Raw genomic sequence first — 22,995 nt, 5'->3', positions numbered from 1 at the left:
CAGAGGAACCACCTCCTCATCAACATGGGGAAGACCAAGGAGATGGTGGTGGACTTCAGATGCTGCCCCACTACACTCCGCCCAGTGAACATCCAGGGAAGGGACATTGAGAGAGTGGACTCTTATAAGTACCTGGGTGTTCATCTGAACAACAAACTGGACTGGACTCACAACACGGACGCACTTTGCAGGAAGGGTCAGAGCCACCTCTACCTCCTGAGGAGGCTGAGGTCTTTTGGAGTGAGGGGGGCCACTCCTGAGGACCTTCTATGACTCTGTGGTGGCTTCAGCCATCCTGTACGGTGTGGTCTGCTGGAGCAGCAGCATCACAGAGAGGGACAGGAAAAGACTGGATAAGATCATCAGAAAATCCTGCTCTGTCCTGGGCTGTCCTCTGGACTCTGTGCAGGAGGTGGGGACAGGAGGGTCCTGGCTAAACTTAAATCTATGCTGGACCACGAATGTCACCCCCTGCAGGACGTTCTGTCTGCTCTGGAGAGCAGTTTCAGTGACAGACTCATCCACCCTCGCTGTGTGGGGGAGAGAGTCCGCAGATCATTTCTCCCGGCTGCTGTAAGACTGTACAATGAACAATGCTAGTACAGTGGTAACCATAACAACAAGGACAATAGTCATGTCATTACCTGCAACGCCGTGATGAAGCCTTCCAGGACATGTTGGGGCATGTCCAGCTCATGCACAATCACAATCGGATAATCACACGACTGAAAAGCAACCGGAATCCATCTGAAATCCACCTGAAAGCCGTCCGGTGAGACCAACACGGAGGTGGTTTTGTCCCGCATAATGAACGGCTCTGTGGCGTGTCCCTCCGCTTTTCTTTCCATGAAAAAAAACCCTGTAACAGTGGAATGTGCCAAAAAAGTGCTGATGTCCATGACTTCTGCCTTTTTGTGAAAGTCAGACGAGGTCCCGGATCAACAAAGCCTTCACGTTGGAAATGATCTGGTTGTTTCAGCGGGGTCTGAGCATGTCGATCAGCGCTGGGAGCATGCCGCATTCTCAGCAGTTGTGGGCTGTCCTTAAAGCAGCAGTAACACTCCTTAATCTGTATAATCCCCATAAAATCATCCCTGAAAGCCATATTAATTTTCTGAACGGTGTCCACCTGGAGGTCTCTCACAGTTTCTGGAAAAAAATTGATGCAGCAAAGCTCCAAATTGTTCAGGCATTTATTCGCAATAAAAAAAAACGACGAAAGGGTGGACCAGTGCTCACACAAAGCCTGCTCACAGGTGAATGACGCAACCGGCAGGCGTGAAAAAACTCACGCATGCGCACGAAGGTTCAAGCTTGTCTGATGCAATCACACGTGATTCAAATCCATATGGTTTTTGAAAAAAATAAAAAGGTCAGATACTTTTCTAACAGACCTCATATATCATCCCGGCAGTGCAGCATTGAACTGAACAATGGTAGCCTTAGCATTACCCGGCACTCTGTTTTTTTTTAGTTCTTGTTTTTTAAGAGATACTTGTCTGTTTTATTGTATGCCCTTCTATTCCTACTGTTCTATGCTGCGATGTGACACTGAAATTTCCCCATTGAGGGATGAATAAAGGCTTTTCTTATCTTATCTTATCTCTTACCTTAGTGCTTTGCCCTGCAAGACTATGGGAACGGCGAATCCCAAAGGGTCGTACTTGCTGTTGACTGTTGACAGAACTCCCCTATGTGTGAACAGCTTGGTCTCATTAGATACAGATTAAGTAAAGCTATCTGTTTGTAGGTTCCAGCAAAGTCCCAAGCTCCTTTGAACTGGAAGAGGATCTACTTCAAAGTCTAAATCTTTTAAATCTTTTGCGCAATCCTCTACAGGAAACGCTTCCATGACTAGGTTACAATTTGATGCAATTTTGTGAAGTCTAAGATTGCATTCAGCTAAAATGTTTTTTTTGTTCTTTTTAATAGGTCAACAGCATTCTCTGGTGTGGCAACTGATGTGAGTCCGTCATCAACATAAAACTGTCTCTCAACGAACTGCCTAGTGTCAGTGCCATGTTCTCGTTCACCCTCCTGTGCAGTCCTTTTCATGCAGTAGATGGCTACAGTGGGAGATGGGCTATTGCCAAAAACATGTACTTTCATCCTATATTCAATCACGTTCTTATCAATGTCACTGTCCTCAAACCAGAGATAGCGTAGATAGTCTCTGTGTTCTTCGCAAACTTCAAAGCAATAAAACATTTGCTGTATGTCTGCTGTAAGGGCTACAGGCTCTTTTCTAAACCTCAATAGTACCCCTAATAAAGAGTTCTTGAGATCAGGCCCACTAAGGAGCACTTGGTTAGGCAATACACCGTCTCACACTGCACTAGAATCAAAAAACACGCAAATTTGATCTGGCTTTTGCGGGTGATATACACCAAATGTAGGCAAATACCAGTGTTCTTTACCTTCAGGCAGAGGTGGCGCAAGTTCAGCTTGATCATTATCTAGCATTTTCTGCATGAACTGGATGTAATGGTCCTTCATTACTGGTTTCTTTTCTAAAGTCTTTTTAAGAGAGTACAGTCGTTTTAGGGCTTGCTCTCTGTTGCTTGGGAGCCTCCTTCTTGGGGATCGAAAAGGAAGAGGAGCAACCCAACTGTTCTCTTTGTTCTGACTAACTCCACTGTCCATGATGGTTAAGAAGGCTTTGTCATCTATACACAGGGCAACCTTATCATCTGACTCTGATTTGTCAAACACAGAATGGCCTAGCCTATCAGAGCTATGTACAAGGTCAGTGTTGTCATTACACTTGATGTCAAGTCGTGTGTTTTACAGTGATGCAACACTGAAGTTCTCTTTTACTTTTATGATGTTAGGACATGGCTCAAAATAAGATGTGCGACCGCTGTCTAGTGTGTGTGTCTTGTAAACATTAACCTCTGATGTGCTGTGAGTCTTTCCTAAACACACCTCTCCCACAATAACCCAACCCAAGTCCAGTCTTTGTGCATAAGGGCCATTATTAGGCCCATTAATCTGCTTGCGCACCTTGTGTACTCTAAGAATGTCCCTTACCAGGAGTAGGAGGATTTGAGCGTGGTGGTGGATAGGTTGGATCTTGCTTGCAATAGGGAGCAGGTGGGAATGATGCTGAGCAATCTCAGGTGAAGGTATTTCGGTCCTATCATCAGGCACTCAGTCACAATCGATCAAGGGTGGCAGCCGGATATCTGTCTGTCCGTCCATGGATTGAACGAAAAAGTTCACGGCTCTCCTGCCAGTAGTTTCAGCTTTTCTGGAGCAGGTTTTTAATGTGTATAGCGCAGGTGTGGCTTTAATTTCAAACAGGTTGAAGAACTCCGTCTTGGCCAGAGACCTATTGCTTTGTTCATCGATCACTACATACATGTTAATAGCTCTGTCTTTATGACCTTCAGGATAGACTTTCACTAAACAGATCTTAGAGCAAGAGCGTGGGCTTTTACTTTGACCACATACCTCTGTGCACTTGGAGATGACTGAAGGAGAATTCTCGTTTTGCTCTTCAGCATTGATTTCTTCCTCACATTCTGCTGTGACACTTTTGGGGACAGGAGTAGGACCTGGATGAAGTGCTGAAATGTGCTTTGGGCTGTTGCACTCATTACACTTGACTGCCACTTTACAATCCTTTGCTATATGCAGGACTGATCCACAGCACCTGTAACAAATGCGGTGCTCTTTGAGAAAGGCTTGACGTTCCTCTATGGGTTTTTCTCTGAACAGTTTACACTTTTTGAGCGGATGTGGCTTCTTGTGGATCAGGCACTGATGATCTGGTTCCTCTATCTTCTTTGTGCAAGAGACACTTTTATCTGCAACATCCATTTTGTGGACTGACACAGTGGCTTTGCGATTGTATGGAGTCAGCTTTTCTGAGCGTGTGGAAGCTTGATTGTTACAGCTAGATGTAGCAAAGCTTGGATCATTTCTCATTTTAGCTTGTTGCTGAACAAACTGCACAAAAACTGAGAAAGGAGGAAATGACACAGAATGAGTCTCTTTATAATGTGTATCCACTGTTGTCCATCTCTCTTGTAGGTTGAAAGGCAGTTTTTCAACTATGCGTCTCACTCCGCGAGCAGTATCTAGGTATGCAAGTCCTGGCAGTGCACCATCTGCTTTAGCACACTGTAACTCCAACAGGATGTCACCAAGTTCTCTTAACTTAGCATTGTCCTTGTTAATTAGTCTTGGAAAGTCCTCTACCTTTTTTAACCCTTTATCAACAACGATGGCGCCCACGCCACATTTTCCATATGCGTATTTTTTTTTACCGTACCTCCGCCATACTTTGTCCAATCTGAATGATTCAAAGTGCATTGTTAAGCTAACACCAAGGGCTTTCCAATGATATATGGTGTATTACGGTAAATGTAAGCCTGTGACATCATAACGCAGAGGAAAAACACGGAAGTTTCACACTAGTGCACCGCTGATTCTCATTACAGTAAGTTCTCATGTAAGCCCTCAATCTGAAAAATTTCAACACTGACCGCAAGCCAAGAACCTGTGCTTTCCAACAGTATGCTATATGTTGCCTATATTATGGTAAAGTGCGTTGGGTGACTTTTGAAATGAGGGAAAAGTATGAAAAAGAGTGAAAAAGTGATAGAAAAGTACAGAGACAGACAGCAAACATAAATGTAGTAATTTTTGAGGAAAAGGTAGGGTGTTAGTGTCATTTGTGAAGGTATGTGTGCGTGTTTGTGTGGGTGTGATGGCTCCATCAGCCACAAGCCACTGCCTGGTGCCAACAAGCAGTGGAAACCCAACTTGCCAGCGATCCACAAAGGGGCGGCGTTCTTGCAAGGTTTGCAAGAGGTCAACCTGCTGGATGTGCAAACTTTGTAAAATTGGCCTCTGTCTTCTTTCAGACAGAAATAGTTACAAACAGTACCACACTGACAATGGACTGATGTAGTTTAGATCTAATTTTGATTCTTGGTTATATATTTGTATATAGTTTGACACTTTATTGTTTTATTCATATTGCATAATTTTGCACAAAATGAGTGATCAAATGAGTGATTTATTGCACATTTTAATAATGCAGACAATAATTGATATATTTATATATAGTTTTTACTTTGTTTGTTGTTATTCATATTGTTTGGTTCTGCACTTTAAAATTGGTTACTTTTTGCATATTTTCGCCTTGTAAAATGTTTACTTTTGCACTGTTTCTGCACTGTTTCTGAGTTCTGGACACACAAAATTAATTATTTTGATTGTAAACACTTACAGCTTCCTGTTAAAAATGTGAAATCCAACTTCCTTTACATAATCATTTTTCACTAAAAAACTGAAAAAAAATCAACTTCGTTTTTGTGTTTTTTCTCATTTTAAATGCTAAAACTTACAAATAATGTGTATAAATAGTTAATCAGTTGTAATATAATTGAAATACAGGTACTCTTGGAAAATTGTACCAAAGCACACAAACATAGAACATTATTTCTTAATTTTATTGCTATAATAAAAAATTATAACCAATCGTCCGTTTATAGCCTCAGTAAGTAAAGGGTTAAGAGGGCGTCCTCAATGGCCTCTGAAGAGCCGTAGCACTCCTCGAGGCGCTGCTACACCATATTTACACCTGCAGTGAGATTGAGGGTGTGTACTGCTCAAATCCTTTTAGCCTGTTCAGAGGATTTTGATCCTAACCACTTTGTGAGCAAATTGAGTTCTTCCCCTTGTAGTTGCACTAACAAATGAGGCTTTCCACGCCAAATAGTTTTCAGGCTTATCATCGAAATGCAATAAACCAGCACTAACTAATTCTTTGCGGATGAGGTATTTAGCAAAACCTTGCGCTCCATTGAACTCAGCCGAGTTGTTTTTTGAAGGTTGGAATGTGTGAGCTAGCGGGTTTAGCAAGTGAGTGGTTCTGTGGTCCTTGGTTACCTTTTTTTCTTGTTTAACGTCCATGTTCATTGGAGGTGGTACATATGGAGTTTCACTTGTGAGCTGAGCAACTGAATAGGGGGTGGCTTGCACATCAACTGCATTGTCTCTAGTTTCAATGAGCTGTTGTGACCTGTTGTGAAGTCTTCTTCCTTTAGACGTCTTTACTCGCCTTTTTACTGTGCTGTCCTCACAACACGTGTCTGTATGTTGCTAGACAGCCAGCGAACCATAAAGAAACTCCGTACACAAGGCTTGCTTTTCTTGCTTTAGTGAAGCTTTCTTGTTCACATACAAATGTAACAAAAATGCATGATGTGATAATGTGATGCGTGGTAACTGTAACAGAAAGAAAACCGCAATTACTAACCTGAACACACAAACTACAGGCAATTAAGTACTGGCCATATCACAAATAAAACCAAAACTTGGAAAGTTAACACTACATAAGTAGTTTGATGCTTTGTACACGTAAATACTCACAAAGACGAAAATTTCCCAAGGTTCAAGTGTTTAGAACAAGTCAGCGTGTCCATGAGGCTGTTCAACCACGTGTTTCTCCGCAAAACTAGCTTGCATGCAGCGAGAGGAAAAACAACAAAGAATGTCCATGATAGACAGGAGCGCTCACTCCGCTGCTACAGAAACGATCCTCTCTAGAGGCGATGTCTCACCTTGTTTTCCCTTAAACATATTTTCTGAACTTTTCCATCATAAATTATATAACATAGTTATAACCAGTTTTTAACTCTTTCACAAATCCTAATTAACATAAACATAAATTTAAACCACATGAAATTATTACTGTCTTAAACATAAAGACATGACATTATGTTTATTATAGATGTAACATCTCTTCATAATCTAATTTCGGTTTTAGGTGTGCTGTGTGCAATGACACACAGAATTTTCGAATGAACAACTAGTTCATGCAAGTGGTACAAAACTAATAATGTGTGCCAGAAATTTTTTTTACATTTCAAAATGGGGGGGGGGGGGGGGGGGGGGGGTATGAGGCACATCCATGGGTATATGATTCCAAGTAGTGTGTGATATATAAAGAGGATTTTGCTTGCATGTGTGTAAAAACAGTTATATGCGTTCTTTTTTTCACACCTTTTTTCGCCTTTTGTTCATACATATTTTTTTTCATATAAATCCTACACAATGTTTTATAAATGAGGCTCCCAGGAGTCTAGTGCTTTGAGGTGATTTATACTAGGATTTGGTCCAGAAAACATTGAACTGAAATAAATCAAATGTCAGTTTGACTCTGCCACATGTCTTTTGGCAAAATGTAGAAAATTCACAATGAAGCTGTACAACTGGTGGTGCAATGGACAAAAGTTGCACTTTGCACGGTTTGGAAGGCGAGTTGAGAGCTATTCAATTCCTAAAGGAGTAATCACCAGTCACTGTCAGTGGTGCGAGACTGTCGGATCTGGATGGAGTGCAATGCTTTGATCTGTTTTCTTGAGTGAAAATCCTTCACTGTGCCGCTCCACCATGAGTTTGCAACTGCTAGTGCAGCAGGCAAAAGATACACAAGCTTAACGCCGGATGTTCTTCCTGATGCAGCTCCACTTTTACATGGAGAAACATGCTCACAGTCATTCCCAAGAGGTCTCCTGGCAAAGTACTTATCCGGACCTACTCCGTTTCATTTCTGAGAGCTGACAGGTTCTGCTTCACTCTGAGCAGCACAGCTGCAGCTCCCTTCCCAAACCTACCATCAGAGTCGAGCACATCCAAAGTAAAAGCTAGCTTCCATAACTGCTAATCCACTAACTGAAAAGTTAACTCTGATAACCCCAAACAGATAAGGCAAAGGTTATACGCCCAACCGTTGGGCAAATAAATATAATGTCCTACCTTATTCGCACAACCGTTGGGCAGATAAATCATACATTGAACGTTACATGTACAACCGTTGGGCAAATAAATATAATGTCTTATCTTATTCGCCCAACCGTGATTGTGTATTTGACATGTTTTGTGCATCTATACTACGTTTTTACACCACTTTTTAAGGCTCTATTGCTGCGTATGTTTGACACATTTAATGGCGTCGTCTTTAATTACTGCGAAAACATCGCAATGGATGAAAACAGACAAACTTTATAAGCATTTTGAATGGAAGCCTGTTAACAACGAAACAGTTTTTGAACAAAATGCTGATTGTTGGCTGTAAGATGGTGTTAGTTTGACACTGTTCCCTGGGTGTGATGAGCCAAACAGAACCACTTTAGATCACATCTCCTCCGCGGGCTGCAAACCCTCCCGCAGCCGGCGAGAAAATATCCGCCTTTTTCCCCTCCCGCGTTGAAACCGGAAGTGAGCTTACAAGCGTGCTCATTGGGCGGTTGTGGTTGGGCGTATATGCTCGCAAATTTACTTTACTGAACCAACAGTTGGGCGTATAGCCACTCTCAACAGATAAAGGCACTCTGCTAACTTGAATTATATGAATTTAGCTTGGATTAGCCTTTTGGTTCTAAAATCTTGTTAAAGCATAAACACAGAGGTTCCCAAAAACACTTAGCACGCCAAGATCCGATAATGTACAAGATGCACATAAATAAGTTTATTCACAGCACACAAAGCATTAAACAGGACAGACGTCCTTTTGGATGCTCGCTTGATTGCACTGGGGGTCGCCACAGGTAGATGTTGAATTGGCACAAACTTTATGCTGGATGCCCTTCTTGACGCAACTCCACATTACATGGAGAAATGTGGCAGGGATGGGGTTTGAACCAGGAACCTTACACATTGAAACCAAGTGCAGTAACCACTTGGCCACCACCCACAAAGCATTAAACAAATACTATAAATACTATAAAATAAAAATCCACATTTCCCCCTTCATGCGACTGGATTAGGCAATCTGCCCACATAAGCATTTTTGGGGTTTTTTTCTGATGGAAAAGTGCTCACCACATACTCAAAAAAGCTTAATCTCTAGTTCTGGCATCTTCAGTATAAAAAAAAATGCCTGTTGGGATTTGTTTCTATGACAAAAATAAATAGCTAATTACTATCTTATAATGTACACCAATGAAAAAGTACTCACCCTCAACAGGAATTTATCATTGGTCCAATCTGCTATCACAGATTATTTTTTTGCCTCGATTGTGATTGATTTTGAGTGACAAATCAGCTGACTTCAGACAGAAACAACAAAAATAAGTCTCTCCAACTTGCCTGAAAAGGCGCTGCAGTGGTGCTACGGCTTGTTTGTGAATTTTTTTTCTGGAGGTGTCTGCAAGCAGCTACATAAGCGCCATTCTCATTTACAGCAATTGAAAAAGAAAAAAAACAAAACAAAACAAATAAAAAACTAAACAAAATCCAAGCATCAAGGGAAGGGAAAATTAGCCAAATATCACAGACATAAAGCCTTAAAATATAAGCTCCAACGGGAACTTACACATATGATTTTAGGGTTCACACATATTTGACCATTGAAATTTGTTCAAAAACGTTAGCTGACTTAAAGATAGTGGAGCTAAATTTCATGAAAGTCAACTGGTCTGCTAATGGTTTTCAAAGTTATCTGAACAACTAATCCACCAATGAAAAGTTTGTCTTTTGCTAATTAGCCATTGGCTAATTAGCTAATTACCATCTTCATTTGTTTGAACATAGGTCAGAAAACATCACTTAATTCCAATATATCCAGCACAGAGCTCAGAAGATCTGAGCAACTGTCATGTCCTTGATTTGACCAACAAGAATACTTATTACTCACTCATCTTCAACTACTTACACCGATTAAGGGTCACGGGGGGCTGGAGCCTATCCCAGCACTCATCAGCCATTAGATGGGACACACCCTGGACAGAACACCAGTCTGTCGCAGGGCCACATAAAAACACATTCACACCTACAGACTATTTAAAGTTTCCCAGCCACCTAACTTGCATGTCTTTGGCTGTGGGAGGAGGCTGGAGCACCCAGATGGAGTCCACGCAGACACGGGGAGAATAAGCAGGTGGGAATGAATCTCATGACCTTCTGCCTGTGAGGTAACAGTGCCAACCGCTAAGCCACTGTGCTGCACCAAAAAAAAAAAACACTCATGCAAAGCTAAAACAACAAAATGTTTGAACAAGAGCAGTGTTTAATTTGCACAATATTAATTAAGTTGCGGTAACGACACTGCGATGGCAGCTGTTTTTCTGGATAACTCCTTGGGGGAAAATCAGCTTGATAGGACTCAGCTGATACATGCAGAAATCTCACTTTGCGTGTCCCTCTCTGCTGCATGTCATTTCCTTGACACATGCAATTAAGGCCTATCTGTGCTGGCAGATAATAGACCTAAACCCAGAGCTCTCGCTTCTCGTCCAGAGCACTGTTCTGAGATTCCGCCCCATCACGGTGAACAAATAATTCCTTTTCCAACAGGATTGTGCAGTCCACAGTTTGCTGCAATGCAGAGGTGAGGAGAGAGCTGCGAAACTTGTCTTATCCACTCAGAGATTATCACCTCCAGGAGGGTGCCGCATGTCTTTATATTACAGAGCTGCCAAACTTTGACCCTTTGTGTACGGCTCTGTGTATATTTAAGGTGGATTCGATAGAGTATGAAACATGTAAGGCTTGTGAGTCTGTAATTGGATTTCCGAGAAAGCTGGTGCCAAAGTCCCTCGCACAGCCGCTAATCCTCGCAATCAGCACTGCAGGCTGAAAGCGTGGTCTTCTCAGCAGACGAATATGGAGGAAGAGATTCAAAGCACAAAGCAAGAGAGAATGCAGGGATGAGGGATGAAGGGGGGTGTGGATTGCGCCACTGATGTGCCAGGAGGGGTAGCCGCTAAAAGCACATGACGTGATCTAACACATGGTCTAATCAGCATCTCCGCACAGCTGTCACGAAAGGTCCGAGGCTGCGCCTGCACAAAGAGCAAGCTGGCTAGAGGAGATTAGCCGGGCCACGATGCACAAACAGTTCAGTCCAGGACTCCAGGCCCGTAAAGCTACAGTGTGTAAGATTTTGTGGTATTTATTAGCAGAAATAGGATACAGCATTCACAACCATCTGTACAGTAGGGTATAACTCTGCAACAATGAATCAATGCATTTTCACCAGCTTGGACTCAGCACTTCATGTCCGCATAGGAGCATACAGGCCCCCTTATGGAGGCCACCATATTGATACGCCACAAATGGGTCATACTTTGTCTGACTTACACATTTTGCAGTGCAGCCGGAAGACTGAACAAAAAAGAGGATGGATTAGTTTCTCCCCGATATGCTCTCTGGTAGTCGAAGTGGGTGAAATGACTGAAAATGAATGCCGCAGTCTTTTTCACTGGATGATGAAGGTATTATATCTCCGTATTACTGGTTTTGCACAGTATGATTTCTTTAACAGCTATCTTACTTGAGCAAGATTTTAAGCAGGACTATTCTGTTTTCAGATCTGTTCCTTTGAATTTCAAATCCAAATTCATAGATTTTTTTTCCCATGACCTGATCCCGGATTGAAGATGTATGCATGTAAAACAAAGATCTTTACAATTTTACTTACTAATGAATCTGTGGCTGTGTTTAATGTTGCTCGTTAAAGAATGAATGAGCATGCAGCACAACGGTCCACAAAATGACAGAATCACAGTTCAATCATTTCTCTGACCATGCCAAACTGACTTTATAGCTAGTTACACCCCTATTCTGCAGGGTGCTGTTCTACTATGATCACTCACGATCCTGACGACTGCAAACGAGATAAAACGGCTTTATGCATCTTGCTTCCTAAGAGGCTGGTTTATAATGCAGACCTGGCAACCCGTCCCCCCAAAAAAGTAGTAAGCTGCGCCGTTGGCCAGAACTGCAACAAAAGCTGCTTTGGCCTCAAATCTTTACCCCAGTGGAGCACAGTCAAATAAGTTTCAAGCTGTACTCACAAAGACTGCCCTGTTTAAAGATGTTCGAACATGACTGAAGTTGTTAAGACTATGAACACCCGGGAGTTACCACACAGGTCGATTTTGTAAATTTGGATGAGATTCCAGTTTTAAAACTTAACCTTGATTTCAAAATTGGTGATAGCACTACTACATATGCCAAGTTTGTACAAGACTGACAAGACGTTACTATGATACATGAAAACGCGCCCTTATTTGCTATTTGGGGATGCTAAGGGAAGGAACGGCGTTCTGTGGAATAGCCCCATTACATCGATAAGAACAATATTTAACAGATGTTTGACTTGTGTTAAGCTCAGGAGAACAGGAAAAAAGAGAAAGAGAGTGGCTATACGCCCAACCGTTGGGTCAATAAAGTAAATACGCGATCATATATGCCCAACCACAACCGACCAATGAGCGCGCTTGTAAGCTCACTTCCGGTTTCAACGCAGGAGGGAAAAAAGGTGGATATTTTTTCACCAACTGCGGGAGGGTTCGCAGCCCGCGGAGGAGCTGTGATCTAAAGCAGTTCTGTTTGGCTCATCACACCCAGGGAACTCTGTCAAACTAACAATCTTACAGTTTCGTCGTTAACAGGCTTCCATTCAAAATGCTTATGAAGTTTGTCTGTTTTCATCCATTGCGGCGTTTTCACAGTAATTAAAGACGGCGCCATTAAATTTGTCAAACCTACGCCACAATAGAGCCTTAAAAAGTGTAAAAAAAACGTAGTTTAGATGCACAAAACATGTCACAGTTGGGCAAATAAGTAGAGAAGGACTGGGTTGCTTGATGACTGGACTGGGTTGCTTGATGCGAGGACGTTTCGTTTCAAATCGCAGAAGCTTCCTCAGCTAAAATTCTTGCTCTGGAAGTCTGACTTCTGACTCTTGTAGAGAAGAATAAAACAGAAGCCAACAAAAGCTGGAGTTTTAAACTTAAGCAGACCCCTCCTACTGAGAGGCAGACTGCTATAGGCTAGTGACTTAACAATAGTTCTAATTAGCAACTATTGTACTCTAGTTAGCACTCTCCTAATGACAGGGCAGCTGTCCCTCTAATGGTGGGATGGATGCCTTTCTGATGGCTCCCTTGATGACTTGAATGACTCATTACCATGAACAAAAGACTGAAACTCCTTTGACCTGAGTACCCCATTGTAAACAAGGGATCAAGTGTGTCTCAGACCCCCTCCCAGTTAAGGCTGTGTTTCAAACGTTTCACAAAGAATGCCTCCTTGAACCCTCTCTCAAACCATTTCTTCCTCAACACCACGTATTTCCTGTTTAGGGGGAATTACTACAGAAAGATTCATGGTTGTGCGATGGGGTCTCCGGTATCCCCCATTGTGGCCAATCTGTACATGAAGCGAGTGGAGAAGACAGCCTTGACATCTTTCACGGGCATCTCTCCCAGTCACTGGTTCAGATATGTTGATGACACATGGGTTAAAATCAAGCAACAGCAAGTTGAGGACTAAAAGAAGAAATGGTTTATCCCCTGTTTACAATGGGGTACTCAGGTCAAAGGAGTTTCAGTCTTTTGTTCATGGTAATGAGTCATTCACGTCATCAAGGGAGCCATCAGAAAGGCATCCATCCCATCATTAGAGGGACAGCTGTCCTGTCATTAGGTGTGCTAACTAGAGCACAATAGTTGCTAATTAGAGCTATTGTTTAGTCACTAGCCTATAGCAGTCTGCCTCTCAGTAGGAGGGGTCTGGTTAGGTTTAAAACTCCAGCTTTTGTTGGCTTCTGTTTTATTCTTCTCTACAAGAGTCAGACAGAAGTCAGACTTCCAGAGCAAGAATTTTAGCTGAGGAAGCTTCTGCGATTTGAAGCGAAACGTCCTCGCGTCAAACAACCCAGTCCAGTCGAAGATTCAAGCTTCTCTACTATGGAAACCACCTGGACAACTGAGAGCCTACACAGAAACATTGGGCAAATAAGATAAGACATTATATTTATCTGCCCGACGGTTGGGTGAATAAGGTAGGACATTATATTTATTTGCCCAACAGTTGGGTGTATAGCCCTTGCCAAAGAGAAAATGGTGCTTTGATCATCACTGTCTCAAATCAGCAGTGCAGATTTAACTGTGGGATGTTCTAGAATTATTAAGGAGTTCCAAATTAATAGATATTTCTCTTAATTTTTGTAATCTCACCAGCCTTCTTTTTCACTGGCATCATCAAAAAGTGTTTCTGGTCTGGCGGGATTGTGACTGGCCTGATGTTGACAGCATTGCCAATCCATATCATTGTGCACTTACACACCGGTGATTACTATGACACTGATGTACCTCCCACTTTAGCTTAGCACCTTAGCTGCTGATGCAGGCTAACAAGTTTGAGAACCTCCAATTTTGTGACATGGAGGATCACACATATTACTTGTCCAAACAAATTGCCATTGCAAAATAAGCGAAAACATTAAGGCGAATTATATCGTGACTGGTGACTGTAATGCAATCTGCAATGTCAACACTAGATGGCAATAAATCCTACACACTGTAAGCTTTGCAAAAAACTCCCAAGCCCTTCAAAACGATGAAAAGAAGAGTTTAAGATGCATCTAAATAATTTGATTGAACTACAAAAGGTTGCCAAGGCAAAGCGGCATGATATTTGAGGGACACTGTCAAGTTTCGAATCCACTTCTACACAGCAGGGGGAATGCTTGGCAGCTGAAGATGCATCTTGTTCCTATTTTTATTGGGATGGGTTAAAAAGAAGACACAAGAGAGTAAATTTTGTGGATGGATGGCAACCACATATATTTTCACGTCAATGTCAAAATCCTGGAGTGTGCTTCTTCCGTGCACATATGCGTCAGTTTTTATGTATTATTCAGAATAGCTTGCTAAACGTCTGCAGACAGGAGTGCAAGGCTTCTGGAAATTTCCATATCCCTGTTTTCAGTAGAAACCAGCTGAAGATGATTCTTCCTGACTTACTTCTGTACTTTAGGAGTATGTGTTCCTCCTGCATGATGGGTTCTGTGTGCACATGCAAAGCTGGTACGTATTGGTGAGGGGGCGCAGTGTCACTTGCCATTAGAGCAGGTTCAGCAGAATAATTTTGGCGAACTGAGAGAATACAGACTGAAGGTCACCCAGACATACATCCTTAGACTAGTGTGCTATATAGTAAGTCCTGTAGATTTTGAAAATCAGACTCATTAAAAAACAACTTCAGGAAGAGCCACAAGACTGAAGAATACCAATATAAAATCACATGCCCCTCTACAGAAAACAATCAAACTTCATAATGACATTTCATATTTCCAAATAATTAATGTGTGCTATGTCAGTTAGAATGTCTATGTGGTGTCCAGAAGGAACCAGCAGGGGGCCTCAGGGCTATATAAGGCTGGGTTTTGCGGCACTACAGAGACAGTGTTGGTGACGGGGATGAGAGCAGTAGGAGAGACACAATTTGGTTGTTCTCTGTACATAGCCGGAATAAAGTTCTTGTTCTTTTTTGAAGACAAAGTCTTGCTTCCTGGAGACTCACACACTTTACTGTTAAACACAACAGTCTACTTAATTTCCATAAAAAAACTGTCTGAAAACAATAGTGAGAAGATTTTTTTTTTTTATATATATACACTGTCAAATTCTCACTGAGACCATGGCTGTGTACCAATTCAGGGTCTACGTGCTTCTAAAGTCTGTGTCCAAAAAAAGTCTCCAGGCCATCAGACACAGCAGAGGCTGGAACAAACTGTTCTGAAATGAGACAGCCTAACCCACAGAGCATTTTGCTATTATGTCATTATGTTTCCCCGACACTGCCCTCTCTCAGTTGGCAACCTTGACAGTTGAATACTCAAAGCTAGCTTAGTGGGTGTAGTAGTTTAGTTATCATTTTCAGTACTTATTTATATTTTATTTATCAACATGACTTATTACAGTTGCACACATGCAAGGCTGGTGCTAGCCATTTGGGTGCCCCCCCCCCCCCCCCCCGCTCTCCCGGAAAAGAACAATAATTCAGAATTTGTCAGTGTGGTTCTCTTTATTTCCAAAATAACTTCTCAATACTCAATATTAAATTAATATTGAGCTATTATGTTCATAATAATTTATTATTTTTTTGAAAACGGCTGCAAATGCATAATTTTTCATTAACAATGGCACCAAACATGATAAGAAATAAATATAAAAATTAAAATAAATAAATACCACCACCATTATTTAAAAATGCACTGTAATTAATAACTACAGTCTGTAGTTAATCAATTAAACTCTTCTCAGAAAAAAAGTTAAACTTTTTTCATGTTTCAGCTTTTAACAGAGGATTTTGTGGTTTTCTCCCATTTAGATCATTGTCATTTCAATTGTCTTTATATTTTTGGACCATTTCATGAACGAAACATCATAAAGTCAATGTAAATTTTCACAAATATTTGACATTTTACACACTAAATTCATTCTGAAAAAATTACGAGTTAAGGCTTATTTAACATCAGTGAGCATAAGTGGGAATTTAATCGCACGTGGGATTTAAAGTGTTTCAGAGCCCTGGCTGTAAACAAAGGATCATTCAGCTCTCTGTAGCCAGAAATCCAGAAAAACATGATTCCAAAAATGCTCCGGGTGAGGTTGTACTAGACACTATTAAAGGGATGCAGTGACTTAAAAAAATCATACTCTGGATCTGGAAGATTCAAATTCTTACATGAAAAACAGCAAAAAAAAAAAAACCTCACTAATATTCTGTCATTCTCTAAAGATGAGAGCAGCGTGGTTTTCTTTAAAAAAAAAAAAAACTGGCAACATTCCAATGTGGCAACAACGATTCTGTTGCACAGTCCAGGTCGTTACCACAGTCCGTGCGTGCGGTTCTCCCAGGCTGGGAGAAGACAAAAGGAGAGCTCCGCACTGTCTTTAGCGCAGCGCAGAGACATGCGGGCCGTGGCAGCCTTTGTTCATCAGTGGAAAACTGTTTTCTGTGACGCAGGTGGTGACACATGCACAGAGGCTGCCCACGCCGCTTCCTGCCTGTGTGCCTCCTCCTCTGATTACTTTTGCTTATACCTGTTAACATGCTTAACACAAATTTTAGATATATCGTTACTAGTGGCCTATTAGGATGATTTTTGTGGTGCCCCCAGGCAGCATGGTGCCCTACGCACAGTGTGTAATTTGCATGTGCGGAACGACAGCAATGCACACATGGAACTCAAAAGCATCCCTTTGTCTATTAAAAAATACTAACAGTTTTGTCTTAAAAAATAAATAAATAAAAATTGCACAATAAAAGAAGGCAGCCATTGTGGTTGCTTCACAAGCAGCTTTTGAAACTGGACAGTCTAGTTGTGCCACATATGAAGTAAGTGGCTGAGGATTGCAGCCTTAGAAACATGCAGCTGCTGAATTGGGACCATCTTAAAAATCAATGTCAGAGGCCAAGGTTAAAATTTTTTACCCAGTGCTTTGACCTAAAATGATCTTGAAAAGTTTAATTCTTTTAAAATGGCCTTTTTTAGTCATGAGTTGCAGATGCACTTAATTGTGCCAGTCAGTCATTTGGAACATTTGAAAAGTAATTAAACCAATTCCTGGAAATTCCACATCTCTAAAAATTAACCATTTGGTTTACAAAATCATTTGATGCATTGACAATCTGACATATTTTATGTAGAAGTTAAGTAGACATTGATTTACACTAAACTAAGTTTATATCCCCAGCCAACACATTCTTTCATGTGTGTAGTGTTGTGTGCAGCTTGTCAGATGGGCACCATGAAGTGACAAACAACTGGTCAGGAACCAGGCAAACTGCATGTAAGTTTGAGGTACAGTGAATGCATTTCTCTGGCGCCTTTCCATCTGAAGCAGATGTTCAAAGCGCTTTACAATAATGTCTCTCATTCATCCACACACTGATATCAATGTGCTGCCATGCAAGTTGCTCAACTGCACAATGAGATCATCTTGGGGATTAAGGGCTTTACCCAACGGTCCTTAGTGATTTTCTGATGTGACACTGATTTGAACCAAGGATACTTTGGTTTCAAATCCACCACTTTAAGTTTCAGATCATCATCAAATTTTCATAACTTTAATTGATGCTGAAGCAAATGCATGCATCTTGTGTGTTGGGGGGTAACGTAATGTGTAGCACCTGTGGATGGTGCTCATGTGCAACCTTAAAGACTTTCAGCAGAAGCAGATAATGAGATGGCGTTCTGCATTTAAGCCATGTGTGATTCAAGCAGAATTGCCGGGAACTCGACCTTGTGATGTTCGTTTGTGAGACGCTGAGGACCGCGCCTGGGTTTGACACATCGTGCCTGTGAAGGAGGACGGGTGAGGGACACATGCTGTCAGCACACATCAGAGGTGATTGATTGTCTGAATAATTGTTAACAGTAATTTGGTATTTTGTTACGCAGTATATGTGAATATTGATAAGAGTTGTGCAGTTTGCTTCTCACTGCCGTGGCGTGCGGACAGACCTGTTTTGAGAAGCTGCTCATTTACATAAAGCTTAAATTCAGACCTGAATGTGTTGCTGATAGTGTGTGCCTTTGAAGGATATTAGTTGTAGCTGCTGACTTACCTCACCTTTTCTATCCTTCGCAGAGTCGGTTTGTCGTGTCCACCTGGGGGGTGTTTGGCGGTGAACGTGGGTCCAGAAGCGCCGGGCTTCTATCCTTTTGGGCGCTGGAGAGCGCGCCGTCCTTCACTCCGCCAGACAGACGCATTTACGTTTGTACACTTTGTATTGCACAGAAGGGGGAAAATAAATTGTTTTGTTATTGGAACTGCTTTCTGGTTGTTTTGGCGCTGGGTTCCGTCAGACGCAGGTCCGCTCCTCAACCCGCGTCGACACATAACACATCTTCAAGAACCATCCAGCAGGCGGCAAACACATCCATGTGATATTACATCAGCAAAACAAAGCTTTTTGATTTTTTTTTTTTCACTGAGGTGGTATCTCAAATTCAATCAGACGTAATAGGGTTTGTCCCCAACGAGTTATTTTCTACAGAAGATGGCTAGGTTAGACTAACTCATCTAAAGCTTTGCTGTCCAAGTCCAAGGCTATTACCATCACATCCATCCCTCCATCCATTTTCTATGCCCTCTTACTCCAGTTAAGGGTGATTTTGGGGGGAGTGGGGTGGAGCCCATCCCAGCAGCCACAGGCTGTGAGGCAGGGTACATAGATTTTTTACATCAGCCCTCTAAATGTCTGTTTTTTCATAGAGTAAGCTAACCCTTGCCTTATACGTACTATAACCTTATATCAAACAAAGGAGTGACTTGAAGCAAATTTCACTTACTATCTGTTTTGCGACATCTAACTATTAAAGTTACACAAATTAAAATAAGTAAATAAATACAGACCATACTTGCTGAAGAATCCAATGTCAGCGATCAGTGGGTGATCTCTCCATGGATGAGTGAAGAAAATATCTTCCCAACGTTGGTGAAGCTTTCAATATGCAATAAACAGTGTCTCAAATTTTAAACATACAGTGAGGAAAATAAGTATTTGAACACCCTGCGATTTTGCAAGTTCTCCCACTTAGAAATCATGGAGGGGTCTGAAATTTTCATCTTAGGTGCATGTCCACTGTGAGAGAAAATCCGGAAATCACAATGTATGATTTTTTAATAATTTATTTGTATGTTACTGCTGCAAATAAGCATTTAAACACCTGTGAAAATCAATGTTAATATTTGGTACAGTAGCCTTTGTTTGCAATTACAGAGGTCAAACGTTTCCTGTAGTTTTTCACCAGGTTTGCACACACTGCAGCAGGGATTTTGGTCCTCTCCTCCACACAGAACGTCTCTAGATCTTTCAGGTTTGGAGTTTCAGCTCCCTCCAAAGATTTTCTATTGAATTCAGGTCTGGAGACTGGCCAGGCCACTCCAGGACCTTGAAATGCTTCTTACGGAGCCCCTCTTTAGTTGCCCTGGCTGTCTGTTTGGGGTCATTGTCATGCTGGAAGACCCAGCCATGACCCATCTTCAATGCTCTTACTGAGGGAAGGAGGTTGTTTGCCAAAATCTCACAATACATGACCCCATCCATCCTCCCTTCAATATGGTGCAGTCGTCTTGTCCCCTTTGCAGAAGAGCACCCCCAGAGTATGATGTTTCCACCCCCATGCTTCACGGTTGGGATGGTTTTCTTGGGGTTGTTGTCATCCTCTAAACATGGTAAGTGGAGTTGATTCCAAAAAGCTCTATTCTGGTCTCATCTGACCACATGACCTTCTCCCATGCCTCCTCTGGATCATCCAGATGGTCACTGGTGAACTTCAAACGGGCCTGGACATGTGCTGGCTTGAGCAGGGGGACCTTGCTGCCCTGCAGGATTTTTAACCATGACAGCATCATGTGTTACTAATGTAATCTTTGTGACTGTGGTCCCAGCTCTCTTCAGGTCATTGACCAGGTCCTCCTGTGTAGTTCTGAGCTTTCTCAGAATCATCCTTACCCCACAGAGTGAGATCTTGCATGGAATCCCAGACTGAGAGAGATTGACAGTCATCTTGTGTTTCTTCCACTTTCTAATAAATAATCATAACAGTTGTTGTCTTCTACCAAGCTGCTTGCCTGTTGTCCTGTAGTCCATCCCAGCCTTGTGCAGGAATACAGTTTTGTCCCTTGTGTCCTTAGACAGCTCTTTGGTTTTGGCTATGGTGGACAGGTTGGAGTGTGATTGATTGAGTGTGTGAACAGGTGTCTTTTATACAGGTAACAAGTTCAAACAGCTGCAATTAATACAGGTAAAGAGTGTAGAATAAGAGGGCTTCTTAAAGAAAAATTAACAGGTCTGTGTGAGCCAGAATTCTTGCTGGTTGGTAGGGGTTCAAATACTTATTTGCAGCCGTAACATACAAATAAATTATTAAAAAATCATACATTATGATTTCCAGATTTTTTTTTTTTTTTTAGATTATGTCTCTCACAGTGGACATGCACCTAAGATGAACATTTCAGACCCCTCCATGATTTCTAAGTGGGAGAACTTGCAAAATTGCAGGGTGTTCAAATACTTACTTTCCTCACTGTATTTGAAGTCTGAAACTGCAGAGTTTAGAAAGTATGAGTCTGTCTGTAATGACAGCATAGCATAAAATCTGTATGTCTAAATGCCTGGACAGCCCTGGTAAAATGATCTGTCACTCCCATGACGTCCACTTTTATGACTTTGTAAGCCTTTTGGCTCCCTGCCTCCAATCCAGTCATGTAACACAAAGTGGAGTCTTTGAGGTTATTTGTGAACTTTGATTACTTGAATTTTAAAGCAAGACCTCTCCAGTGTCTCCTCCTTCTCCACAACGCATATTAGAATAAGTCAATGAGGATGAGAGATGGAGACTGGTTGTTTAACCTTGAAGAATCACTTATGGAATCCCATCTTCTTCTAAACCTCCATCCAGGCCTTGTTAAATATGTAGTTCAGTGGCACTCTTCATCTTATTAGTGCTTTTGCAGAGTGACCGGCTCCATCCCTGAATAATAATGCTGCAGGTAACAAAAGAGAGCTCTGGCAGTGAGGCAGCTGAAATCAGAATGCACAGGGGGGGGGGGCAAAGACATGAATATGCCGTTGTGACCTTACTCTTCTAAAACAAATGTCCTTGACAAAAGTAACAAAAATTATTTGTGCGGGGACAAATTTCAAAGCCACTTCACACAGTTCCTTGGAGACAAGAGAACAAGGCGCTTTCAAACAAATGAAAGACGCTCACTCAGTGAGCATCTATCAATGACAAAAGCTTGAAAATGATTGTGGAAATGATAATTATTGAAAATACAATAAAATAAGAACTTAAATCTCTGAGAGGAGCAGAAATAGTGTGTTTTCATGGGTTCCTGTCAAGAGTGATGGATCACATCTGAAGGATCTTCTCTTGTACAAGGATGCATGAGGTGTATGACTGAGCTACTTGAGCACAGAATTGTACTGGGGTTGTGGTAGAAACTGGAGAATGTTCTAATGACTGATAACTGACTTGCCAGTTATAATCCATTTTATTGGGAATCTGCACTTCATTTCCTTGTTGTCTTCTCAACCATCAGTCGCTGTGATTGCTGGACTCTGTGCACATCATTGAATAGCTGCAAAATTCTCTCTACATGTGTGACAATTTGTTTTGTTTTCTTATTCTCAGCAGCTCTCACTATGTTGTTTGGGTTTGTGTTATATTTCTTTTCATTTATGTATATTTCACTTTTTCAAAAGGAAGTTATCATGATCATAGGTTTGTTCATTTGCTTGGCCATCAACAGACTTATACTGAAACTAGTGTGTTGCCCGTGGGGATCCATGGGCTCTAGATTGGGTAGTGTTTATAAAATAGGTAGCTGACATTTTTCAAGGCTGGTAATAAAGCGTGCAAAGTTTCTATAATGAGTTGGAATAGTTTGTGATTCCAGAATGTTTTTAGAACCTTAGACATTATTAGGCCTCAACAGTTTTTAGAAGAAGAACTCAACCCCTTTGTTTCCTGTGAATTACATCATTTTTAATGTTAATTTACTGTCTTAATGTATTTATATATTGTTTAGGTTCTTGTTATCATATACTCCCTATTATTATTATTTTATTTGTAATTCTATTTTGTCATTTGATTTTAAAATGGACTACAATGGAAATAAGTGTTTCACTTTCTTGTGTCATCCATGTATTTTTAATGTATTTACAATTATAATATGTATTTACATTGAAGTTACTACATAAAATCACACATACACCCACACACGCACTCACACTTTTAATATTTAGATGATTTACCACCTGCTGTTGGATTGGTGTGTGAGTCCAGAATATGAATATCAATGTCCATTGTTCAGTGTTGTTAGCTAATATATGTAGCTTCTCGAGAAATATTAGTCCTATCAATGTTCAGTTTTGGCACTGTTTAGCCTTGATCCAAAATATATAAACATACTAAACGGCAAATGTCAGCTCTTCCAAGTTTGTGCATGATGAAAATTGCATGCACGCACGTACACACACACACACAGGCACACACACACACAGAACTTTTTGTCTTTTCTGCATTTTGCTGTACGCAGGTGCTTTTCATTTAACAGAGACTGTGGCAGAAGACATTAAAAGCACTTCACTTTTCACTTATGGTATCAGGAACATGACACTTAAGTCACTCATGGTAACAGCAACATAACACTTAAATAAACTGAC

At 41.3% G+C, this 22,995-nt stretch overlaps 1 protein-coding gene across 1 annotated transcript in view; it reads right to left on the bottom strand.

Annotated features, from left to right (window-relative positions):
* Nucleotides 1-22,995, bottom strand: part of gria3b (glutamate receptor, ionotropic, AMPA 3b) — a 333,461-nt gene that overhangs the window by 258,336 nt on the left and 52,130 nt on the right. The gene's annotated exons all lie outside the window — the stretch shown is intronic.

This window comes from Thalassophryne amazonica, chromosome 11 (genome assembly GCF_902500255.1).
Source record: "Thalassophryne amazonica chromosome 11, fThaAma1.1, whole genome shotgun sequence".
NCBI classification, from domain to species: Eukaryota; Metazoa; Chordata; class Actinopteri; order Batrachoidiformes; family Batrachoididae; genus Thalassophryne; species Thalassophryne amazonica.
The sequence above is the reverse complement of the archived record's forward strand: the minus strand, read 5'-3'. Positions and strand labels throughout refer to the sequence as shown.